This window comes from Alexandromys fortis, unplaced genomic scaffold (assembly GCF_014885135.2).
Source record: "Alexandromys fortis isolate MF-2015 unplaced genomic scaffold, M_Fortis_MF-2015_v1.1 scaffold_246, whole genome shotgun sequence".
NCBI lineage: Eukaryota > Metazoa > Chordata > Mammalia > Rodentia > Cricetidae > Alexandromys > Alexandromys fortis.
Window position 1 is genome coordinate 1,163,991 of NW_026068131.1, and position 13,047 is coordinate 1,177,037.

The window sequence follows — 13,047 nt, forward strand, 5'->3', positions numbered from 1 at the left end:
AAAACCTATACCTCATTAAGTTAGAAAGCCTAAAAGAAATGTTTAAATTTCTGAATTCATCCAAACCAAAAAGAATAAGTAAAGAAGTAACAATTTAAAGACACCATATAAAAAAATAATAGATTCAAACTTAAAAAAAATGGTACCAGACCAAGACCAAGGAAAGCCCTGCCTCAGATAGATTCACTTCTTAGAAAATTTCTCTCATATTTCCAAGGAAGATCTACAATCAAGACTCAAATTGTCACTGCTGGTGATGGTGGCTTTTAGTTTTGAAAAAAAAAAAAAAAAAGAAAGAAAGGCAGGAAGGAACAAAGGAACGAAGGAAGGGAGGGAGGGAGAATGACCTCTTCTAAACTCTTTCACAAAGCCAGTGTTACTTTAATAGCAAAAGCTTGTAAAAATTCAATAAAAAAAGACAAGACTGATATCCATGATGAACATGTGTGACTTATCTCAGAACTTAGCTGAAGGGTTGGTTCAATACAGGTCAAATGATAAATGCAATGAATCATATAAATGGTCTTAAAGACAATCACTTGATCATCTCATCTCAAGAGAATCAGAAAATGTCTTTGTCAAAATCCAAAATAGCTGGGAACCTGAATAGGACTGAACTAGACCCTCTGAATGTGGGTGACAGTTGCGTAGCTTGGGCAGTTTGTGGGGTTACTGGAAGTGAGTCCATTATTTATTTCTAGTTCATGAACTGACTTTGATATGGGGTTGCAGGGGAGCTTGGTCCTGCCTCATCTTGATGTGACTTTGTTGGCTACCCATGGGAGGTCTTACTCTTTCTGAGGAATGAATGGAGGTGGGATTGGGGGGAAGGGGAAGGGAAGGGGAAGAGCAGAGGTAGGTGAACTGGGATTGGTAAAATGAAAAAAAAGATTGCTTATAAATTAAAAAGTAAATAAATGAAAAATAAAGCAAAAAACTCAACATTGCTTCATGAAAAAAAAAAGTCCTACAGTGAATATAGGACTTGACAGAGCATACCTTAGCATAATAAAGGCTATATATTTCAAACATAGAGCCAACAATGCCTTAAATAAAGAAAACTTGAAGCAATCTCATTAAAATCAATAGTGAGACAGAGCGGTCTACTACCTTCTCAGTAAAATGGTCAAAGCACTGGTTACAACAAGACATGAGAAGGTAAACAAAGGGATACAAATAGAGAAAGAAGAAATCAAATTCTCCTTATTTTCAGACGATATGGTGTTATTCCTGAGAGGTTCCCAAAGTTACAGCATGAAATGTCTAAAAATTACCTGTTGTCATCAAGTTGCAGGATACAAAATTGATTTACAAAACTCAGGTTCTTTATATCAACACAAACACAATGAGAAAGTGAGCATGGCCACGCCACCATTTATAATAGCCTTAGAAAGATAAACTGCCTAGGAGATACCAGGGCAATGCAAGATCTACAATGAAAACTTTAAAACTCTGAAGAAAGGGACTGAAGAAGACACCAAAAGACAGAAAGAATACTTACTGTCATGGATTCATAAAAATATCAAATAATAAAGTTTAAAAGTGACTGGACGAACCTAAAAAAAACCTCAACCCAGAAAGACAATCAGTACGATTTGTTTTGGATACAAGCTTTGAATTTTTAGATGGAAGTATATATCTTGGAGCAACTGTAGATGCCAAGAAAATAAAATAGAGCCATGGGGCACAGGACAGGATCAATAGAAAGGAGAACAGTTGAGCACAATTATTATGAAGGGTGAAACAGGAAAGACATGTAGAGAAGACTCACATGGGGAGGTAGTAGGGAAGTCAATATAGAGGGAAGAGGAAGGAAGAGGGGGAAACAACACTTCATCTTAGAACATGCTAAAGGAATTGTACTGTTATTACTAAAGATTACATGTAGTATATATAATGTTTCTGCATATGAAAATGTGTTTTTAAATGAAGTTATATTAATTGGGGTAACAGTGCTCTCCCATACAATCATAGACTATCTAACAAAAAACCCTGTACTGGCCATGGGAAGCTTCCTTTCATGTCAGGAGAATCCAAGAGACCCCCAAAAGATTAGGATATTGCCATTGCTTTTTGTGCCTTCCAGGGAAAGAAGATAAAGTCTCTATTGTTAATGACATCACACACTTGGGACACAGGATTTGGAAAAAATAGATCTAAGTCTGACCTGGAAGCCTCTTCACTGAGGGCTAGGTCTCAAAATATCTGCTAGAACCTTAAAACTGCCAAAAGAGAAAAAGAAATCTATAGTATTATCCATCTGTACCTGCGAGGAACATGGCAAGATATTCCAAAAGGTGTGATGGTAGCAGAAATTCTGGGGGTAACCAACAGTCATCTAATTGGGCTTAAATTCCACTCAGTAGGAAGAAAGTCATTCTTGGCAGTGTAAAATTAACCAGCTACCCATAAATGGTGATGCCATGGACCCTAGAGGAGAACTTAGCTATTGCCAGTTTCCTAAACCAGGGTATTTTCTAAATTTTGCACCTATATACTTATTGTTATATCCTCAGATATGTGTAGGTCTCTTCCCTACATCAAAGAAGCCTCTTCTTTTTTTCAATAGGCAGGGGATCATCACAGGAAGCCACAACTGGTCAAAACAAAAAGATCAACTGACCATGGGGTTCTAGTCTGTAATTAATACATTTACATCATAGCCCTTATAGTTAAGGCTGAGGGAATGTCACTAAAGAGGGAGGGGAAAATTGAAAATGCTAGAGGACCAGGACATTTGCTGTGATATAGTCTTTCTTTTAAAAAATTAAGAAAGAAATAAAGGGAAGGAAGGAAGGAAGGAAGGAAGGAAGGAAGGAAGGAAGGAAGGACAGGAGGGAGGGAGGGAGGGAGGGAGGGAGGGAGGGAGGGAGAGAGAGAAGGAGGGAGGGAGGGAGAGAAGAAGGGAGCAGGGAGGAAGGAAGGAAAACGTAAATAAGAGGCTAGGATGAGGGTGGTGGTTAGGGTGTATTGGAGGGAGTTGCTTAGAGAAGTGGGAGGTTGCATATGATAAAAATACACTGTATAAAAATACTCTATTAAAAATCACAAACTATAAAATTTTGTAGTTCACAAAGGTTTTGTTTAATAAAAATTTCCCATGTTTTGAAAGTTTATAGTCTATTACAAATCCAAATCTCTATAAAATAAAATTAAGTTATACCCTTTCTTATTCTAAATGAGAAAATCCTTGCATTATAAAGTAACTAGACTTTAGCAAAATCAAAATCAAGCACTGTGGCTATGAAGCCTGGAGCTCATTGTTGAGCATCTGGGTCTCACTCTGTACAGTGTTTTGGCTCAAAAGGCCTTAGACAATCCCAATTTTCTAGCTCTTCCATCTGCAGCATACATGATTGTCTCATGGCTTAGACCAGTTCTACTCCACGTTTGCTTCTTCTCTTGGTGTACATCTCAGGATTCTGATATATCCAGTATCCTGGGTTCTCTACTGCAGCTGAGGATGCAACTCCAACAATGTCTTTTAAGGACTTCTCCGCAGGTACTTAGCCTTCTTCAGCTTCTGTGTGCTGACCCTAAGAAATTACTTCCCAGAAGATTTCAACTCAATGCTGATGATCTCTTATAATCAAAGCAGATTTTCTAACCTAGTGGATCAGTGTCCATTGTATCAAAAATGCACAGCTTTCACCTTAATGATACTGATCTCTTGTTAGGACAGCTGCTTCTTTAGCTCCAGCTAATCAGCAATCAAGGACTGTTAATTTCAACTATCACACAAATAGCCCTAATAAAGTCTTTTCTTCCCTCTGAACTCTCACAAGCAAAACCTCTGCAGTTCACATTCTCTCACACAATAGCTCATTAAATTCTGAGAAACCAGTGGCTTTTACAGCCCAGTTTTCCCGGAAAATAGTCCAATGGATTAAAAAGCCAAATGATTAGGTCTATCACAGCACCAGCCCAGTTTCCTGGTACAAATTTCTATTTTAGTTTGATTTCTGTTGTTGTGATAAAACATATTGATCAAAAGCAGCTGAGACAAGTCAGGATAGGAACTCAGTGCAGGAGTTTGGGTTAGCGAACCATGGCAGAATGCTTCTTGATGCTTACCTTCAAGTTCTCTCACATGCTAATGCTTTGCTAGCTGTCTTCATATTTAAAGAATCATTGTATTTTTAATTATGCATATCTGCCTGGGGGTATGCGCATGTGAATATCACTACTTGTGGAGCCCAGTGACATCAGAGCCTCTGGAGCAGGCATTAGAATTCTTTGAAAGTGACCTGAAATCTGTGCTGAGAATCAACCTTGGGTCTTCTGAAAGTGCAGTTAGTTTGCTTTCATAATGGTGGACTCATCTCTCTAGACCCAAGACCAGCCTTCGTAAACTATCCTAGGACCATTTACACACACACACACACACACACACACACACACACACAAATGTGTCAGTGAAAGTGGACTAAAACTTTTTATATGAATGATCACAACAATCCTCACAGACTTGTGCATGTAAGATCGTCTCCGCCTGTTGTTGCTGACTTTTAAGATACAGTAAGAAGCCATAAGCCAAAGGGAAGCTGGAAACCTTTAGAAGCTCAGAAACGTAAGGAAATTGTTTTCCCCTCAATCCTGAAGCCAGTAATGTAATATAAACGATTTTATTTTAGCCTAATAACATCTGTCTGATGTTTGAAAAGTAGAAATGAAATATCATAAACCTTACTAAATTTTTAATTGCATTGTTAAAGTTATTAATTCATGTGGGTTTGTTATAGCAACAATAACAGCCTAATATTATGATGATTTAATTATGATCAATAACATTTACTAAATACTTACTATGATCTAAATACTATTATATAATGAAAGAATAGTGAAAAATAGAAAATAGTGATAACAATAATGATTATAATAATTTTTTACTAAGGTTTTAAAATCTGCCACACATTTGTATTGGTTACTTTTTTGTTACTAGCCAGATGCAACTTCTGGAAGACTGTTTTAGTTTATGGTTTCCGAGGGTGAACAGTTGATCAGAGCAGGAAGGATAAGAGCATGTAGAAAGCACTCCAGCAGGGGCACGAAGTTGAGAGTTCACATCTTCAGTCTCTAGCAGGAAGCAGGAAGCATGAACTGGATGTATGAATAAATATGGTCTACTTCATATGAGAGAACTCATACCTGGTACAGTAAACCTAGTCAAGTGTCTGTGGCAAAAAGAGGTCATAAACCCTAGAAAAGAACCTATTACTGCTATGTTCCTACACCAATATAGTAACTGGGTTCTAAATACTTACTTTTATATACACAGATACGTGTAGCTTTCACCCCCATTAAAGCCACTTTTGTCAAAAGATGGAAACCACAACAGAAATCTGCAACTGTCCAGACTTCAGAGAATAAATGACTGTGGGGTTCCCAGGACCAGATTGTCCATCTGCAACATAACCCCTGAAGCCACAGCTCACATACATGGAAGAGGGAGTAGGAAGATCTAAGAGCCAGAGGTTCGGGATGTCTGCTGCTAGACAGTGTCTTCTAGACATGACAGGGATTCTGTACTCATGATAGTGCAACAATATGTTTGCCTAAAGAAAAAAATTATATATGCATTGTGAAGACCCCCTATATGACCCAAATATATTTATCTTTCACACAGGTAAAAAAATTAATCTTCCATAGCTTGACAGAATGTTTATCATATTACTTTTGCTTAATTGACAGTAAGTACTGATAATATAGAATTTTAGAGCAGTGCAAAGCTGTTCTGTGATTAAATTTTCCTCCTTTTTTTTGTCAGTTTTTGGAACTGAAGATTTTCTTGAAAAATCAGTAACCATAGTATAGCTGTTATTTTATCATGGTGTGTCTTATCAATAACACTATTTTTATTATTCAGAATATAGAAGTGCTCTTCATTTCTCTGCATTGTCCTGATGTTTATTTAATTACCTTGGCCACTGTCTATAATTTAATTTTCTTTAAGCTGCATTTGCATACCATTATCATAATTTTTAGTATAAGAAACACTCCAGTTTTTTGATTCATAATCACCCTTGAGAAATCTTATTTATTTTACAACTGACAATGTTTCCCCTCTTTTCTCTCCTCCCAGTCCTCCCCCATCTACCTTATGCCTCCTCCTGTGCCCTCATCTACTCCTTTTATTTCTATTCAGAGGTGGGCAGGCATTCCATATCAAGTTGAAGCTTGAACAAGACAACCTAGTATGGGGATAAGGGTCCCAAAAGCTGGAAAAAAGTCAGAGACAGCCCCTGCTCCCACTGTTAGGAGTCCCACAAGAAGGCCACGCTACACAACTATAACATGTATGCAGAGGACTTGGTCAGTCTCATGTAGGTTCCCTGGTTGTCTGTTCAGTCTCTATGAGGCCCTATGAGCCCAAGTTAGCTGATTCTGTATGTTACTTGTGGTTTTCTTAATCTCTTTGGCTCCTACAATCCTTCCTCTCCCTCTTCTGCAGGATTTCCCAAAGTCCACCTATTTTTTGATATTGGGTCTTCATATCTGTTTCCATCAGTTGCTGAATGAAGCCTCTCTGATGACCATTGGACTAGGCACCAATCTATGAATACAGCAGAGTATTATTAGGAATAATTTCATTGATTTTTTTTTTTTTTTTTTTTTTTTTGCCAGTAGTGTTTGGTTCTATCCTGGGTCTCTGGAATGTCTAACTTGTGTGTTCTGGCCCTCTAAGTAGTGTTATGACTGGCCTCCCTCTCCTGTCATGGGTCTCAGGCTGGACCTGTTATTGGCTGGCCACTCCCACAATTTCTGCACCACTGCCTATACTCCAGCACATCTTGTGGGCAGGACAAATTGTAGGTTGAAGGTTATGTGGCCGGGTTGCTGTCCTATTCCCTCCACTGGAAGTTTCGCCTGTTTACAGGAGATGACCCATTCAGGCTCTGTACCTTCCATTGCTAGGAATCTTAGCTAGGGTATACATTTTTAACTCAAAATTTTAATATTGAATATGTTGTTCTCATATACTAGAAAATTCAAAAAGAAAAAATTTCCTTGAGGAATTCTGAAAATTACTTTGCCTGTCCACTAGTTAACTTGAGTCATCAGTCTTTTGTGATTCTACATTTTGAAAATGATCATCTTTCACAGAAACAAAATGCAAGAAATGTGAGACTTACTTATATAAAAGAGAGAGATCAGTCTGAAGATGTGAGTTAATAACTCAGTCTTACTTATCACTGCAGAACATGTCTGTAATTTTAGTACTTGGTAAGGGAGGGCAGGAGGTTCACCAGTTAAACACTGTCCTTGCTTACATAGCGAGACCCTGTTGAGTTATGTGGGGGGAGGACAACAGTTAGATGTTATGGTCCTGGAGACAACGGAGACACAACAACCCTGAGGCCACAACTGCAAGCTGACCCCAGCTTAGTCATCCATTCTCATTATGGCAAATGTCGATAGAACATATACAATATGCCACTGTTATAATAAGTGCAGGGATGTGAGTCATCTTATGAACAATTTTTTTGCCTTACTAAAGAAATATAAAGGTACAAACAGGAAAACTGACTTGAGTTTTAAAGTCAGGTTTATATATAGCAGAGACACAATTGAAAATGAGCCCATTGATTTCTCAAGTCTGTGTCCTTAGTTACTCACCTCAATGCCTCCTGAATATTAAACAGTTTGTGCTACTGGTAAATTGTAGAGGAGAACATGGTAAAAGATGAATTGTAGGCAGCAGTCTTTGACGTTATGAACATGTTGTATCATTCTGCTTCTGCCACTTCCATGCTATGTGACTTAGGAATGGTTGTTAAACTATTCTGCTTTAGATCTAACCAATTAATAATGAATTCAGTTATTTCTGCCCTCATCTACTTCAGTTAGAAATCAAACATGAAATGTGATTTAAGGAAAGGCACTGAACCAATGACAGCAGTGGAGTTCAGGGTTTGTCATGGAATTTATTTATACCTAGAACGGCACTTGTCAAGCTTATTTGCATTGAGAAATGTTTTATTGCCAATGCAAAGACTCACAACCAGTAAAATTGCTGTCAATTACTGACTGTGAGTGTTCATCCTTAAATGTGACATCATTATCAAGCCCCAAGGTTCAGGGAACATCATGGAAGAAAAGGCAGAAAGAGTTTAAGAGTTGCAGAATACGGAGGAGTGCTGTGAAATATTATCTTCTGCTTTTGATAAGGCTATTTTCCTCACAGCAGCTGGGGTTACAGACCCAAGATTAAAATGAAGCCAGCTAAAATTCGAGCATGGAATGGAGAGAGGCTCACAAGAGCCCATCCCTAATTATGGAGCTCTCGGCAGTTGGTAGGTGCTGGAAGATGGAAGTCATCATTCCTTGGGAGTATGTTCACTGGTCAGATGCCCATGCCTTGGTAAGCTGGCTCCATGCTTATGCATATATGGGCAATGCTATTTGGTTTAAATAGGTTAAAAAATAAAAACTAAAAGCAAAGGAAAGGAACATGATGCTGGAAGGGCAATGTGTTGAGTGGGAACTTGAATATATATGCATTGGTTGAGACCTAAGAAAATCAGGAAGCCTTAGCTGAGATGGTAACATTTAAGAAGAAACTTAAAACACAATATTAGTGTCATGAATTATGGTACACAGAGGAAATGACAATCACAAAGGTTCTGCAGTGTTATGGGATGATTGGTAAATAGGCAACGGTGACCAGGGTGATTGTCACAGTGACTAAAGGTAGAAGAAATGCAAGTAAGAAAGGTTACAAGGAACTTGGCACAAAAATTGAAGGACATAACTCACCCTGTTATTACTGCTGGTTGTTGTTGGGGTCAAAGTGTTTTACTCAGCCTCCCATTATAACCTTGAGGTGAGAGACCCCTCTTTTACTCGTGGTAACATGAAAGTTTTAAATCTTTCTGAAATTTTTGTAAATACTAATCTGGTCAGAAGACGGTAACATATTACTATTCCCTCAATGACCACCACTCATACTTGTGAATGGAAAGATACTTTGTTCAGGCTTTAACACAAATGCCACTAACAACTCCTAGCAGGGCTGGAAGTGAGAGGAGTGTTCTGTAGCTACATGGCAAGGTGAAATCCCAGACTCATGGTAGGCTTCCACTGATACCTTAGTGAGATGTAGGTACTGACAAAGTCTCCATATTGCATTTGGCCTTGTTAGGTAGTAGCCTGGCAGGATGGAAAAAAATACGTCATTTTTTCCCATCCTGCCAGGCTACTATCTAACAATATGCCTTGACCCCCAATCACACTCACTTACTGGAAAGGGTAGGATAAAATAACAATTTTTCTGTATTTGGCGTAAGTAGTACAAATATTGCTGATAGTGATGCCATTTGGCTAGGCTGCACTTTGCATTAGATTTTGCCTTGAAAAAAAAAACAAACAAGCAAGCAGACTCTCTCTGAGAACTTTGATGGTCTGTGATCATTGCAATTTGTGTGCTGGCTTTCCTTCCCCCCATCCTTCACCATATACGCAATATGGGGGGGTAGTTGAATGAACATTGTGTTTCCTAGTGCCTGTAACTGGGAGGCATCCGTGGAATAGAAGAACACACTTAAGTCTAAGGGGCATACAGACATGAGCTAGAATTCCAGAACATCATTTAATGTCATATGAAATTTGAAATCAAATGTAATTTATACACTGGTAATGCTGAAGCATGCATGGGCAGGCAGCCCGTATGTTGCGATTCTGTTGAATTTGTCCATATTGGGTTTCATGATCTAAGTTGATTAGGACAACTGACCAGGTCTCTTCCTCAATAATGTCATATAACCATCAGAAAATCATTAAATCTGTCAGAATTTCAGTTTTCTTCTTTATAAAATGAAGATTTCCATGGGCAAGTACGATCTATATCATGAGGTTTTGGTTCAATAAAATACAAGGTATTGATTAATAGGTAGGGTCAACTCACATAAGAGTGTCCTTTAGTTTTATTTTTAAATGTCTTTGAGAAACACCATGACCAAAAGCAACTGCAGGTAGAAAGGGTTTGTTTGGCTTATGATGTGGGAGTGATTTCTTATTAATAAAGAAACTGCCTAGGCCCCTTGATAGGCCAACCCTTAGGTGGGTGGAGTAAACAGAACAGAATTCTGGGAGAAAGAAGCTTAGTGGAGGAGTAGCCGTGATTCTCCCGCTCCAGACAGATGCAGGTTAAGATCCTCCCTGGTAAGCCAGCTCGTGGGCTACACAGAATATTAGAAATGGGTTAGAACAATATGTAAGAGCTAGCCAATAAGAAGCTGGAACTAGCCGGGCCAGGCAGTGTTTAATAGAATACAGTTTCCGTGTAATTATTTCGGGCATAAGCTAGCCATGTGGGCGGCCGCTGCTCCTATTTCAACAGGCTTACATGTCCAGATCCATCATTGAGGAAAGTCAGGGCAGGAACAATAATTGGAACCTGGATGTAGAAATTCGAAGCAGAGACCCTGGAGGAATGCTTCTTAACTCCCTGCCTTACTCAGTTTTTCCTTTTGTACAGCCAAGGATGACTTGCCCAGGGGTAGCATCACCGATAGTTAGCTAGCCTTTCCCACATCAAGGGTTAATGGAGAAAATGTCCTGCAGGCTTGCCTACAGGCCAGTCTGAGAGAGCCTTTTCCTCAATTGTGGTTCATTCTCCGATATTCTAAATTGTCTCAATCTGACAAAAAAATTAATCAGTACACTAACTACCACATACGAATACTCCATTCCACTTCATTGTCACTGTGCTATTACTTACAAAGGAACTATTAAGGAATGGAATCTGCTTCCATGAGAAGTGACAAGGATAAAAGCTTAGAGGATGATATCTCTGCAGCTGAGCAAGTTCCCTAAGATGCCATTTTGTTCAGAAAAAAAAAAACAGCACTTAAAATCCCAATATTCATGTATACATTATTTCTCAGTCCTTAAAAGGCTAACTTCTTGGTAGATAGAAACCTACCAGTCACTCTCTGAACATAAGTAGTGTTACTAGTCTAGAAGAATGTAAGTGCTCCCAGTAACTAATAAAAAGATTAATAACAATGTAAAAATTCCATGTTTAATGTTTTGATGATTTTACTGCTCTTATCCATCTGTTCAGAGATCTAGTTTCCCCACGTCATACTAGCATAGAGTAGAAGTTAGTTCATTGCCCGGTGACTAGCACAGGCACACAGTGACCTCAACTCCAGAGCAGACAAGGTTACTGCTCACATATTAACTATTTCTGTGCCTCCATCTCTATGTGTGTATTTGTGAATTTTATCATCTTCGCCACAGAAGCATTCCTAATTTTAATCAAGTGAGAATATAAGATCTGACATGTTTTTACATCCAGAAACAGGACAGTCTCGCCACAGTCCCCAGCCTCTCAACAACTAGTAATTGCAAGGAAATCAATATTTTATGGAATGATAATGTTAATATGCCTCACTGTGCCCTGTACTGGTACTTCTTTTGATTAACATATGTTTTCTTTGTGCAATCCTACATCTGTAGTGACTTCCCCTGATCTTCCTCCTTTGGTCTGAGACATGTGCCTAAACCTTCCTCTAAGTTCATTTTTCTCTTTCTCCCTGGCTATGTAGATAGTTCAAAAAGAATAGAACAGAACACCATCTCTTTTCTTTTTTATTCTGAATTGAGTAACAAAGTAGTGTATGAAAAAGAGAAGAAAAGAGGAAGAGAAGGGAAGAGAGATCAAGAGAAAGGAGAGAGAGAGAAGAGAGAGAGAGAGAGAGAGAGAGAGAGAGAGAGAGAAGAAACAGACTCAGTCCTGACAATGAAGGTATATGGAAAGTACTTAAATTTACAGTATTTTACATAATAAACTTCATTCATTTCAAGTGTGTCTTCCACAATTTTTGGGGAGGGGATTAAGACAGAGTCTCTCTGTGTAGACCTGGCTGTCCTGGAACTTGCTCTGTAGATCAGGATGGCTTTTATCTCAGAGATCCACCTGCCTCTTCCTCCTGTGTTCTGGGATTAAAGGTGTGTGCGCCATTACCATCCGGCTGCTGGTTTGCATTTTAAAATAAATTTCCTGAGAAGAACAGCTACCACCATAGCATTTTTATCTTCTAAATAAGATCATATATGACTATTAACATTTAGTTGTTTCTCTTGTACCCGTTACCAAGAGACCAATAATTTACCTTCTGTCACCACTAGTTTACACTGCACAAACATTTAATATAAATGTAACTATGTAACATGTGCTTTCTGATACTTGGATCCTTTCACTTCGTATAATTTGAGATTGAACTCTGGCATGTCATCTATAAGAATTTAAGTTAATTGTTGTTCAATAACAGGTTGTATTACAATTTGTTTATTCATTCATCAATTTATGAAATTCAGATTGTTTGAATATTATAAACAATGTTTATAAAAGTGTTTAGTCAAGGTATTATGTGTACAAGTTTTTAATTACCTTCAGAGTATGTAGATGAGTAGAATTATTGAATATATGACAACTGAAGCTGTAACTTTTACAGGAACCACAAGACTGTTTCAAATGGTCATGCCGTTTTCCAATGACACCAACAATGTATGGATTTTCTCCTTTTTTTCACATTCTTGTCAGTATGTATTTTATTAGGATTAGACAATATTTGAGATAGGAAGAAATTTAATTGTCCTGGTTTTAAATAAAATTATAGGAGTGAAGAACATTTCAAATCAAATGTTTGTCCTTTAGCAGTCCCTTGAATCAAATAACATTGTAAACAAAAATACAGTCCAAACAATGGGAGGTAATGCTCTTAAGAGGCAATCTTACTGATGGTATAGTTTGTGTGTGTGTCTGTGTCTGTGTCTGTGTCTGTGTGTGTGATATGTATTTTTCTCTATTTTTTAAAAGACTGTGACCAAATAGGAATTTGGTTCATTCCTCCAAATATATGCACGCAGTCTGAAGACTACATAAACCTTCTTAAGAATTATAAGTTTAGAACATAAAATTGTCTTGTAGATCTGTAGTCAGACAAGATTATAAATGTCATAAACAATTCAAAAGCAGGATAATTTAGACTATAACTCAGATCTCCTGAGTTACAAGTCAGAATCTCCATAGCCCTGGTG